Raw genomic sequence first — 14,032 nt, 5'->3', positions numbered from 1 at the left:
CGTGGCGGCGCCGGGGCCGGCTGCTGCGCGCCCCTCGGAAGGGTGCTCTGCCGGGTGCGGGTGGCTTTCCGGGGATCTTGTGCTGGAGCACGCGGTGGCGAGCGCTGTTGGCGAGCGCAGGTCTCGGCTTCTAGCTAAAAACAGCTCCTTGATTCAATTTTAGCGCCCAAACTCTTTTTTTTTTTTATTAATGAGATCGAATACTATAGATTATGCTACATCTTTGTGCTTTCTGTATGTGTAATAAATGCGGGTGGTCGATTTTTTTTGTGATTGCAAAATATTACTAAGAGGATCTCTTCTACAGCTGTGAGCATATTATTTTGGAGATGGTCCTGTCAATGAACTTTTTTTCATTTTTTTCTTTTTTTTTTTAAAGATTTTTATAAAGACAGTCATATTTACCATATGGCTCACTGTTGACTGAATCATGTCGCATATGTACAAATTAGTAGGAGAGTACGCGTTGTTACTTGTCATTATAAAACTACAGATAATATATAATCAGTGTGCAGAGTGTCTGTAGTTGTGAATATTGGTGGGGAGTTAAATGAGAAACTGTCTCTTAAAATATGTACAGCCAAGAAACAGTCTGTATGCTTTTTTTTTTTTCCTTTTCTCCTCTTACCCTAGCTGCTCATTCTGTATGCCCTTCTTGACTCGCTAAGTTATTTATTTATTTATTTATTTGAAAGTACCCGAAGAAGCTTCTCTCACAAAGTTGTGTTTTTGTGATCCTCTTCCCTCCCTTCTCCTTTTCTGGTTGAAATATGACTGCCTGTTGTTAGTGTTAAAAATCTAAATATTCTTATTTCTTCTGTCTAAGCTTTTTTGACTGTCCAGATGTGTATCACTTTAAGACATTAAGAAAAATGTTAGTAATCTAAGGCTGTTACCCTTTTCCAGGTTAGGATGTAAACTGTTTTACTTTTTTCTGTTCTGTTTTTCTGGATAAGGACTGTTTTGCTAGTGAAGATCTATCTTGTCTGACTATTTTTCTTTTTTTCTCCCACCTTTTGCTCTCCCATATGCTACTTTGTAGTATATACTGTTATCAGCTTGTCTCACTAGCTGTATTGCACGGGCACACCTTGGGAACGACTCTGGGTGAGGAGATGAGTTGGGTGTGATTTGAGAAAGAAGAGGAAGGGATTGGATTTTTGCACTGTAAAGGAAGGGAGGCCTAGTGCTCTTTGCATCTGGTAGAGAAGATGCCAGTATCATGCAGAAGCCTTCAGGCACTGAAGCACTGCTGTTTGGGGCACTTCTACGATAGTGGCTGATGTGCAGGGGAAACTTTTGGGATGTTAGTGCCTGCCAGATTTCTTGTTCTCATCAAATATTTCTGCTTGTATTTCTGCATGCCTGTAGATTATTGGGCAGGAGCTTCTGTTGGCAGTTATGCTTTCTCGTTCGTGGGCAAAGGGGTAGCAAACCCTATAAGTAAAGCCAAAAAATTATTAGGATATTTGAAATCTTAAGAACCTAGTAATTAGTCCAAATCTAGTTTCTGTGGAGCAAGAAAGAGTGGTAATGCAGTTAAATTGTCATATACACACTTTTTAGTTTCTACTCCTTTTCCTGCTGTTACGTTCACCCTTCCGCTGCTCTCTGGGTCTGAAGATTGGTGGTTTCATTCTGGTGGTGATGGTATGTTATGGCAAGTTGTCAGCATCTGGAGTCCTTCACCAGGGAGCATGTGATTGTTCATGTTGATGGCTTCTTCCTCCCTCTGGGATCCACTTGGGATCACTTTTATATGTTTGCTTACATGCTTTTACACCTTTGCTTTTTCTTCATTGGTCTGCAGCTCTGCGTTACATCCATATTTACTATACACGGTGCCTTTTATATGTTAGATACTATTTTTTTGTTCCATTTGTTATGCCTAAAACCAGTTTTGTTCAGCTCCAGGTCTGCATTTCTTCAGCTGAYCATTGCCAAGTTGTTTATAGCCGTAGGGTCTCCAGTGCCAGCCTGTGACCCAGCTCTTATCATGTCATGCCTGTACTCCTCTGCTGCATCCTGCGTCTGCACTTCTCAAGGTCTCTGCTATCATATCAGGCCTGTCTTTCTCTACACTGCATCGTTGTGTTAGAGTTGTAAATATCTTAGAATAACTGCTTGTTACTGCTATCTGTATGAAACTATGGTTGTACCATACAAGGATAAACAACAATAAAACAATTGTAAAAAGAAACAAACAAACAAAAAAAACCCCCAAAACCCCACTAGTCAGAAATTGCTGTCGCAGCTAAATCAAGTAAAACAAAGTTGCAGGCAGGTCGAGGAGAGTTCAGGTGGAGCAAGCCTGACAAGCTTCAGTGTTGAGGCCTTGCAAACTCAGTACAAAGCTTATGCCCTGATACTAGTAATGGCAATACCATATTAYAGGGCTACATGGTGACGTGTTAATGGGAGGGATAATGTGAAAGAAGAATTCACAGGTGTGTGTTTGAGAGGGACAGAAAAGTTAGACTGAGTATGTTTTACAGGGAAGAGTGTAAGGGGATGGGAGTGAGGATGGACCTAGAAGCCAGTGATATTTTGGAATATCTCACTGTCTGCAAAGGTACCCCCCATCATCTGATGGTGTCAGGCTGGTCTACTAGTTCACTCTTTTGTTTTTATTTTTTGTCTGCCTGTTTTCTGTCCTCTACCTTCACCTCCCTCTGCCTGTGAATGTCAGGTTTCCTCTAAGGAGAGGATGTATCACACAGTTGAACCTGTAGCTTTAAGTTGGCCTTCCACCTCCTGCATTGGTCTCCCTTCTGTTCCCAGCAGAGTGAGAAAGGAATGGCTTTGTGGAATTAAATGCTTCTAGCCATGCTTTGTCTCCCACATTTTCAAATTTTTTTTTTACTGTGCCGAGTTACTAATTTCCTTCTTTTTCCTCCCTTTTCCCCAGCAGTTCTGTTTTAGCCACAATCCCTTATATTCTTTTTTGCTGCTTCTTCCCAAAGYGTGCAAAGCTCAAGGGCATAACTTGCAGTGTGGAGGAAGCATGTGGGAAGATGCAGGTGGTATGTTGTCTGTGTTGTGAATATGGATTTGAGAACTGATGTGAAAGGAAGGAGATCTTTCTGCTTTTCTCCTGGTGTATTGAGACAAGTTGCAGAAGGTACAAGTCATCTTTACTCTGCTTCTCCCCCTTGGTCCACCCCTTAGCTTCGACTTCTCTTTTCTATTTTTTTCCCCACTGTATTTCTGCTGAATGAAATAGAGGTCATATTGATGAATATTGATATATGTCTAAGAAATGTGCTGGTAAATGAAGCTGAGGAAGAATTTTGGCATGGGAGCAGGATGTAAATACATAGAGACAAGATCCTGAGGGAGACGACAGCTATAGTGAGCAGGGGAAGAATGGGAATGTGGGACTGTTGTCTGTTTCAATACATATCACTCACTGAACCAGTATACCTGTAAACCTGTTTCTACTATACCAGCACCCCTGCTATTATGCCCCTGTGGAACTTTATTGTTGACTCCTGCCACTTTTGTTGTGCATGGGTTCATAAAGAACACATTTATCCAGGATGGTCACAATGATGGTCACTGTAGGAGGAAACTGTGTGGTATGTTAAAGAGGCCCTTTTAAAGGTGAAGGGCCTCTTGGGTGATAAGAGGTGCTTAGGCCATAGGGAAGTAGCCTTAACTGATGACTTTTTAGAATTTTTATGGTTGTATGTATTGTTCATTTTCAAATGAAACTTCATAGCAAACCTTTTCAATAAAATACAAGACATCCGAATTTCCAGACTTTCCTAGGGGAAGAGTGGGTGTTCTGATGCGTAATCTAGTTCCCGCTGGGAGTGGTGCGCTATGCTTTGGCTCTTGGCTAGAGCTGTAACAGCAGAAGGTACACCAAGGTTCTCCTGTGCTGTTCTTGTGCGAGTTTGGTATAGCGTTTTTTTAATATGTGGGAAGGAGGGCTGTTGTAAACTGTAGGACTGTGCTTTGAATTCAAGCCTGATGCTGTTGCTGTACATTTATAAGATGATATACTGTATGTTACAAATTACTTCCTGCCTAGAATCTGAATCTTTCCCGTTGGTGTTATTAGCTTTTTATGGATTCTCTTCCCCTCCGCACCCTTCTCCCAGCTTTAAGTCTTCTTCGTCTCCTCAGTAGCTCTCTTTAGTTTCCAATACTTAATCTTCAGGTGCATTCCTGTGCCCTTTAATATTGTGAGCTGTTGCCTAAGCATACCACTCTGATCATTCATGCATATTGCTTTAGAAGTTACAGATGCCAACTGCGATTCTGCAGCCAAGAGTGAACACTGCTGCTAAAATAAGACTCACAGTGCTGTTGCTGATGCTATATATTGCTTCCTCTTCTGCAAATTAACTGCTGGTACTGTCTACTAAACATTCTATTTCTGCCTTTCTTGTTAGTGTGCTAAATAAAATCTTAATGTTGCCTTGGAAAGTGCTGTGAAGACTTGTATTTTCTAGAAAGCCTACAAACACCTGTAGTTTTGAAACGTTCTGTACTCCAGAGAATTTACAATAACTGTTGCTATCTGCTTCTCAAAAATATTTCCACAAGCAAAGCTTTCTGCAGCTCCAACAAGGAGAACAGCTGATAAATCCTTGAAGTCCCTGCTTTGCAAGTCTCATCTGGAAGGTGCCAGGATTTTGTACCAAAAAAAGAAATATAATAACGCAAAATAATTTCTCTATTGGGAAAGTATTGGCCTCTTCTATGCAAATGTGTATTTTTGTTACAAAAAGTAGCAATTTTTTGTAATGCAAACGCTTCATAAGAAAACTATTTTTATACTTCTGGATTTTTTTTTTAAAGCAAAGCATTATACTTGGTACTATGGAAATATCTGCAATTGTGGTAATATAAAGCGAAGTACTACAATACACTTAGTAGATTGTTAAAGCAGCTCTTCTTGTCTAAATCTTAATTGTCTTCATCTGTTACCATCATGAAGCCATCTAAACTTGACGTATAATTACTGTTCATGAAAACTGGAAGTAGTACCTCAAGCCTGCAGAAACTGTTCTTTCAGTTTTCTGAACATCTCTGGAAAATCTTGCTCAGAATAAAGGGGTGGTTTACGATAAGTTAAACTTTACTGTTGTTGCTGACACTTGTCATGTCAAGCCAGACAAGCTGACAGCTCTATATCCCTTTGTCTATTGTAATTACATTAGTACTGTCATGTTTTCTGACTCTGGGCTCATGTTGCTTGCTTTACACTTGTTCTGTGCACTTCATTGTTCCTTAAAATAAAAGCTGCCTGGGAGTCAGTGTTATGGTTCTGGACAAAACCTCCAGTCTAGTAACTCCTAATGCTTGTGTAATGTTCTTTAGAAAAAAGCCCCTTAGACTGGGAGAGGAAACACTTTGCTCACACAGAAATTGTGTGTGCATAGTTAGTTCAATCACTGTTTGATTTCCATACAAAGAATACAGTGGAGACTGATGGCTGTTCTGTTCTGAAAGCAGTTGATACATCACAGAAAATGCTTTTTTTTTTTTTTTTTTTCCCATTGCAGCACTGATGATTTGGTCTTCCCATATCTCAAATATTTTTCCACAATTGTCTGAGTGTGATTTTAAGCATGTATCTGCTATCTGAACATTGAAGTATGTTTCTTTTGAATATGCTAATGTTAATTAAACTCAAACCTGTGTTTATAGCTAATGTAGGTGGGAGTCCATTGCTTTTCAGGATCGTAGAGAACCTAAAGTCTGTTTAACGAAGTGATCTAAATGGTATTTTTCTGATGTGTTTTGACTATATACAATAAGAAATGCATAGGATATGGAAATTGTAAAACAGTAGACTTGGAAGCAATTTCAATTCTGTCATCTTCGCACTTTTTCTAAACAAACAAAAGAATTAATTCAGGGAAGCCTGAATGTTTGTTCGTTACTTAGTGTTTCATATTGCATGTTTTCAGTCATGTTGTTCTCTTAGGACCTAAATATTTAAACAGAGCCTTGAAGAACTGTTTTCTTCCAGAGTGCTGTGTTGTCTCTTACTAGCTACAACAGAAGCTTTTTTATCTTGAAGCTCTGCTATAGCTTTGTTTAAATGGGATTTTTAGAGTGTGTGTGTGGTGGCGCTTTTTTTTAATCTAGGATGTATGAAGGAGACTTAACTTTCTGTTTTTCCTAGAATCTCTTCAGGTATAAGTTATGTTTTCTATGCTTTTTTTAGAAGGTTTTGCTTAACTAATAGTTACTCTTCTCCCCCAGCTAAATCTGAAAAGGAAGGCATGACTCCTTAATATTGTAAGATGGAATCATTATCTTAAGAGCATGAGTAAAAAACAATTACACTTTTAGTCCTACTTCCTTGCTGTGTCATGTAATTAGTTAGCTTCATGAGCTTCCTTCATCTTACTAGGGAAAATCTATTAAGATGTACTTTCATGTTGCACTTAATTCAGTCTAGCTGTGAGCTGTTTCAGACGTTGTAGTCTTGCTCTTGCTCTCCACAGCTGCATAGGGGCTTCCATCCCAACCACTTCCATTGTGTTGGATCTAATGCTTATGTGTCCACAGTACAACTCGGATGAGTGATCTGATATAAAATTGGCAAACAAAAATGTGTTTTCTGTAAGATAGCTTGCTTATCCGACTTGCGCTTGTGGTTGCTGGATTGCCTGAGCTGATGAGAGGGGAAAGCATGGCTGGGAAAGGGGGAGGAAGTTGTTTCTCCCCTACTTTGCCCTGTTGTTTGAGGAGAAGGCCAGGGGAGGGTGGCCTCTTCTGGGGCAGTGATTTTCTTAGCCCTGTCAACTGCAGTGGTGGATTGCATAGCTGGTGCTGTTGTGGATACTCCTTCACTTTGCAGGCCAAGAAAGGAGTGCAGTGGAACTGGAGTTCACCTTTTTTCCCAGTTTTCAAGCTATCCCAGGTGTATGTAATCTAAATGTTTTCAGCAGGGAAAAACAAGTCCTGCCCCCCCCCCCCAATACCCACCCCTCTTCTACTCCAAAACAAAACATTTGTGGTGTTAGCATTTATTCTCTGATAAGTAAGAATGAGAAAAAGGCTGCAACTTTCTTCTTTTGTCTTGAATAGCGTTGCTGAGCCAGCAAATGCTTGCATTTTGTATTTCATAACCCATGTAAAGAACAAGCTGGTGGTGCATAGTTTTGAACACTTAACAAATAACTTTCAAAGTGTTTTTGTTCTGTAGCATTTGTAAACCAGCTATTCTAGCAGAACTTCTTTTTGCAAGATATTATACCAATTTGTCTTAATAACCTAAGACTAAACAGCTACAAATGTTACATTCAGCCTTAGTAATGCTCTAATTTTGCAATGAGTTCGTATTTAGAAATGGATATTTTCCTTATTACTGGTCTCATGACCTGCAAACACAGAGGATGGGTAATGTACTCTACAGAAATAATGATCAAGACTTCTGTCTAGTGGTATTAGTTTTAGACTAACTAAAATTAAGACAAACCCAAATGCATGGAAATAGATGATTCAGCTTCTTTCAGTCTTTTTGATGTTCAATTTTTATTTTTTTATTTTTATTTTTTTAAGCAAAAGAAAATGACTTAATGACAGTGATGTTCTTTTGAAATCAGATAGAAGAGCTGGTGTCATGTAAATGATGAAATATCTCCAAAGTTGTCTCAGCAAAAAATGAATCTTATTATGCAGGAATGTAGGCTGTGAACTTTCTTGTTCTGTTGACTTACTCTTCCTGTCTCTTCTTCCACCCCATGCACATGCATACTCTGTTTTTTAATTGTATAGCCTTTTCTGAGGTTTGATCTTCATCTTTACAGAGACAGCTTTAAAACAATCCTAATTAAAACTTAGAATACTTTTAGCATAATTTGGCTTTATTTTAAAGCTAACTGAGATAATAAACTAAGGCAAGTTTTACTAATCATATTTGTATCAGTCAGTATAATGGATCAGAAAATGTTTGTAATCTTTGAGTCTGCATGTACCCTTTAGCTTCAGTTCCAGCGGGAGAGCGTTATCCTGTTGTCTTCATTTACAAAGCTGGATGTTGGATTTCCAGCACTTACAAGCTTGTTCTCACCTTAAGCTAAATTCTTCTGTTTCTTTTCTGTAGATTCATTTAACTAATTGTAATGGAGTTGGATTGATATAAATGAGAGCAACTCGGCTCCTTTTGTATACTGCTAATTAATCCCCTTGCTCCACTCTTTCACTTCATGCATGGATTAAGGATTAAGTTTTCTCTTTCTTACTACTGCTTTGTCAAGATGACATCTCTTAACACAGTGCCTATATAATGAAACTTCACTCTGTGTTTGGGGCTATGTATTGTATGTACTACTATAGGTATACTCAAAGTCATAGTTGTGTATGATCTTAGAAAAGAGCATGGAGAAAACATGCATGTTTGGTGGTCTCACTAGCATGCTTATTCTACTATCAGATGGTATCTGTGAAACGCTGTTGGTGTCAGTTGGCTCACAAGCCTATCGTTCGCTAGAGCCTGCATGGAAAGCTAGAGGAGCTTGTTTGACAAGGAAGGGCAGTTAAGCATTTGAGCTGCAGAAGTTCACTGAGCAAAGGAAAATACATATTTTTTTAATAGCTGTAGTCCTCTCTTCCCTGCACTTGGTCTGGTTTTCTAGACTGAGCAAGTTTTCCAATACTGAGCAAGTCTTCTGAGTTTCTGTACCTAGATTTCTGCTTGTTAAAGGGAGATTATATTGCATCCAGCATCCAGTATTTGTCATTGGTACGGAAGCCTCGTGACAAAAATCCCTGGTGTTGAATATATTGCGCCAGTACTTGGCGTCATTCTTTTAAGCTSTCTTGGAACAAAGAGATGATAGATAATTAAAGTGAACTTAGAACTGTTCTGAAACACTTCTAGGATAGGAAGCTATTACAGTTTTTAGCTTATTTCAGAATTACAATTTTAAATCTTGAATTGCAGTGTGATGACTTCTGTTCTGGTGAGATGCACGCTAATTAACTGCTGTAATATCCTAGACTGCAAAAGAAAAGTAAAACTTCAAACTTTCTAACCCCTGCAAAGATTCAACCTCCTAGTTGCAAACAAGTGTTAGAAACTGTCCAACTTTATAAATCAAGATTTGCAGGCAAAATGGCAAAGAATCCCCTTAAAAGACTAAAGTAAGCCATAGTGTATGAGAACTGAGATTGAGATAAGCTTGAACATCCTTAAATTTATGTTTGTCTTAAGGTGAACTCTGATCTCATAATAGCTTCCACATGGAATTTCTAGGTTCTAGCTGTTGCAGGCCATTGCATCAGAAAAGGAGCTTGCTCCAAAACCATGCTTGCCTCTTCGGTGGTGTGTGCGCGTGGGGTGTGTGTGTTTTGTGTGTGTGGGTGTGTTTTTTTTTTTTTTTTTAACACCTCACAAAAATATGTGCTATTTTAATTTTTTTATCAGATGTTATAATAATGGACTCTCTTTTTTTAAACTGGAGTTAGTTTTAAATGCTTCCTTCCTGTATTAGGAAGGCAACCAGTGGGAGGGTTTTTTCAGACTGTATGCCTATCAGTCAAGGGGATTTTCCACTTTTCTGACTCAATAGCTCGCAACTGTTTGGGATCTTATAAATAGCAGAGCTACTGGCCATCTTTTTAACATCTGACTGAGCAGAGGTGGGTGACAGATTTTTCATTTATTTCCTAATGCTGTTTTAGTCTTCACACTGAAAATGTTTCATACTTTCTCTTATAGTCTGAATATGGGAATGTAGTTTTATTTGTCGGTGTTTTGGTTTAACATGCAACTTTTAGATTAGTTTTTGGAGTGTGACTTTCTGTCATTAGCCTGATTTGGGGCTTTGATTCCATGAGGAATGTTGCTGAGTTTCCTTTGTTGTCCACTCCTTTCTTAGACCATCCCAAATACATAATTGGGAATTTTAAAGTATATTTGGCCCTGGTTTGGTACAGGGTGGTGGTATAAAGCAGTGGACTACAACACTGTTTGACTAGTAGCCCATTGAATATCCAAGAATCTATTAACAATTGGCTTGCTTGTTCCCTATGTAATGCAGGCTTTCAATAGGCTATGCAAACAAGTTGTGCTGGAATGCTTTTGGGCAACACCAACTTAAAAACAAAAACAAAAAAAAACATCTAGTAGAGTTTTTTTTCTTTATGTCCTTTTTAGATCAATATTTTTCAGTATAGAGTATGTGAATGTTTCTGTACACTACTCTTAAAGTTCTTTGAAATATTTTGAAGTTTTAGATTACCGTTTAAAATAGGATTAAGGCAAAAGGCAGTGAAATTATATAGGAGGAGTGTAGAAAACATGCTTGGAGCAGGGAGCAGTGATTTCATTCTGAAAGAAAAAATAGTTGTTTGTCTGAAAAGGTGATCTCTGCATGCTTGTTATAGATTACTGATAACTCCTTTATAATTAGCCTGACCACTRTATCTTCTGCCAGTGTATAGTTTTGCCCCATATTAGGCATGGATGTCCATGGAGGAATATTGGCAACCAGTTAATGTTTTAAAAATTGCTTGTTTAAGTGTTTTTACTTTACTTACCAACCGAAGTCTTGCGCTAATTTACTGCATTGAAATGCTGCTTTAGCAATATCAGAATGAGGGCATGAATGAACTCTCTTCATATTTGGCAGCAAAAATAGAGGCTGGAGGCAAAAGTGCATGAATAAGAAAGGTGGCTCAGGCTTCACTTCTGAAGCAGAGGCAGAGGAAAATCGGGCAAATGACCCCTTCTCAGCAGTCAGTAGCTGTCTGCATTCAGCTTTGCGCTTTCCAGGCTTCACTGAGCCTCTTGTGCTGGGAGAACACTGAGAAATCTCGGTGTCTAAATGTAATCACCAGCAGGCCTCCCTTGAGTCAAAAATGTTATGAGCTTAAATGGCCAAAGTAAGTTAGGCTGTGAAGTCTATATAGAAGGTTTTCCTGAGAAAGTGATTTGAGGACACAATTGAAAAAAAGACTTGTATATAATAATACTTTCAGGTCGTCTGTTAGACAGTCTTAGGACTGGGTTTAGGACTCTTGCATAGGCTGAATGGAGGGGCCAGAGGGGATGGACAAGACCTTTTAGAGGACTGAGGAGGAGGTTTCTGCAAGAGTTTGGGTTTTTGAAACTTGCATTTGATGACTGCTTAAAAAAGGTTTGCAGGAAAAAAATAAAGATTCCTAGGTGCATTTACCAGTGTCAGTAGGAAAGAAGCTCTCCTGTTACGTATTTAAATGCAGTGGTTTCCTTCTGACATAAAAAAAATCTCCCAGGAAAAGAGGGAGAGCACCTTCTCAATCTCCTTTTCTACTGTGTTTTATTATGAAATTCTAGTGGAATATTGTTAGAATAGAGTGAAACTTAGAGTTATTATTTGGAATTAGAATTATGAGTTCTCATGAAATAATTAGGTTGGTAAGTGTGGGATATACTTAAAAATCTTTATGAGAACACTCAATTGGCTAAAAGTCCTAAACCACAGTTTTAAAAGTTAAGGAATTTCAAAGTCAGTATGGAAACAAGCTCTTAGTAATGGAAGTGAATATTTGAATTTCTTGGCTTTCCAAAGATATTCTCGCTTTACAATTCTGAAGAAGAATCATAATCTTTTATATTGCTGATAAATGCATATGGCCTTAACTTTATTTTGGTTCATTTGGACTCAAAGGTTTAAAGCCTGCTGTGTCACTTCTTAGTAAATGTGAAAAGTGTAGATTTGCTGGAAACCTTTGGTTGTTAAGCAGCAGAAGCCAAGGTTAGAAAAGATCTCTTACTATATCTGTGCCACTATCATGACAGCTGAACAGTCTTTATTCCTAAACTGTGGGTGTTGAAGCTTAATGTCTATGAATTAATGTTTTCAATGTTTGATTGCAGATATTTTTCCCAAAGAAGCTTTTCTTCTTCCTCACTCACTTGAAATGAGGAGTGCATTAAAAAACAAATAAGTGAACAAAAAGTTCCTCAAACCTACCTTAAAGATTGTATCTTAGAAAATAGAAGGTACTGTAAGCATTGTGTTCTGCCTAGTGTTCTCTTTGCTAGTAGCATAAAAACCATGTGTTTTATGTTTGGACATACTTTCCGTAAAGTTACAGTGTGAAAAGATGTTAGCCTTGAATATCCATCTAAAATAGGAGCTGTTTCAAGGCTTGCCTCTGTAGCATCTATATAATGGTATGGCTAAGATTCTAAAGTAGTGGGAGCAGTACAGCAGTGTCAATAGTGGTAGTGGAGCATATATCTTGGGTTTTCAAACTGTGAAGCTTGGTTTTGGCTCAGTCTCCTCTGTTAGCTCCTAGAGTAGAAGGAAGTAAGCAAGTGCGCTTAAGAAATTGGTATGCTGCACTTAGTACAGAAAGAAATGTGAGGCCCTATAGGTAGCCATACATGTAATGTACTCAGCCTGATATTAGGGCTTTACTTCTAGGTGTAGGGATAAGTGAGGTTTATATTCCAGTTGTCTATGCTACCCCTAGTGCACAAGCAGTTAAACTGCTTTTTGAAATGGCTCTTGAATTGCGGAAAAACTCAACTTTTTAAAGATGCAAATGGCCCCCCGAAAAAGTTATTTTTTTCGTGGTGGTGATGGGGAATTGGTTTAAAAAAATCTTGCATTAACGATTTATGAGAGTTACACTTTGAGACATGTATTATTTATCATATCAGCGCATAGCCAGTACCACTAGATATATTTAAGACACACAAGTGTGTGCGTTTTTATTTTTATTTTTTATTTTTTATTTTTTAAACTAAAGGTCAGTATCTCTAGTAAAGCTGCTGTACAGTGAGGTGCTACATAGTGTTGCTTTTTATTTGGTTTGTTGATCTATCTGTATAAAATTTAAAATCTTAAACATGAAGCATCAATCCTGATCTTTAAACAATACTTGTACTGTTGTCACAGTCACTATTTGGTGACTTGTTTATGCCCAATTTTTRGCATAAAATGGGTTTGTGAATGTCAGCATTCACTTGAGGTTTTAAAAATGATTCTGTGAGCCCTCAGCTTCTGCGAAGGGAAATGAAACTTTGACTTAGGTATTCCTTTTAAGATTCTGAAACTGAATAAAATGCTGCATTTTTTTTATTTTTAATCACTTCTGCATTTGTAAACTGGCAAGGGTGAAGCTCTAGTAACTGAGAAATTTGTTGGTATCGTGCAGATTTTGGATTTGGAGAAATGTATTTCCCTTATTTTCTGGGTATAGCTTCAGATATTTGGTGGGTCAACTTTTTTCTTTCTCTTGTGTCATAACCGGGTGGTAATAATGTAGACTGAAATTGTGAAATGAAGAACTGTATTCCACCTGCATGTTTAAGAGGGAGTAAGCTGAGATATTGATAACATATTGGTGAAGCTTTTTGAAACTGCAAGTTGTGAGGCAAGTAGCATGCTAATACTTGTTCATTCAATAGAGCAGTAAGTTGCATGTAAGCATGGAAGTTCCAAGTGTGCAGCAGGGAATAGGTAAGTCTCCTTTCATACAATTGCATTGGGAGTGCAATAGCTTGGAAAAACCTGTTCTGGATGGACACTTTGCTCAGTCCTGTGGGGACAAGTAAAGGAAAAATGCATTTTTAAAATGCTGAACAGCTATTGATAAAGGGCRGAAAAGAGCCACTTTTTCTTTGTTGCAGATGAGAGATTGTACTGAGAAAGGAAAAAATTTTGAAAGAAAAACTTGATAGAATGAGATCTGATGAGAAGGGAAACACGGGTCAAATGCCTAGTGACACTTCTTGTGAGTTTGTTTAGGCCTAGGAGAAGTGATGCTAAGGAAGTGATGAAAATGTTTGCAACTTTGTTAGTATTTCTCCTGATCTGTTTTTAGAGTCTGGGGAAGGGGATGTACTGTGTTTTCTCCTGTCTCACTTCTTTTCCTGATGGATAAGGACGAAACTCTTCAGTCTGGTGGCAGAGCATGGGCAACTGCTATCATGAGTTGGAAACTGTGAAGAACTTCCACTTATCTTATGTTATGTTCTACTTATCCACAAAATCAAGATCCAGTACCTTTTTTGTTTCATGCAAAAGAGTGTTTAAAGGAGCAGATAAATGCTTTTTAATAGAATTTG

General features: G+C 38.2%; 1 protein-coding gene across 1 annotated transcript in view; it reads left to right on the top strand.

The window, feature by feature from the left end:
* The window catches only part of EIF5B (eukaryotic translation initiation factor 5B), a 40,459-nt gene that overhangs the window by 2,893 nt on the left and 23,534 nt on the right, over window positions 1-14,032 (top strand). The window lies entirely within an intron of this gene.

Source organism: Apteryx rowi, unplaced genomic scaffold (assembly GCF_003343035.1).
Source record: "Apteryx rowi isolate R43461 unplaced genomic scaffold, aptRow1 scaffold_103, whole genome shotgun sequence".
Taxonomy (NCBI): Eukaryota; Metazoa; Chordata; class Aves; order Apterygiformes; family Apterygidae; genus Apteryx; species Apteryx rowi.
Note: the sequence above shows the minus strand (reverse complement) of the source record. Positions and strands in the feature narration are given on the sequence as shown.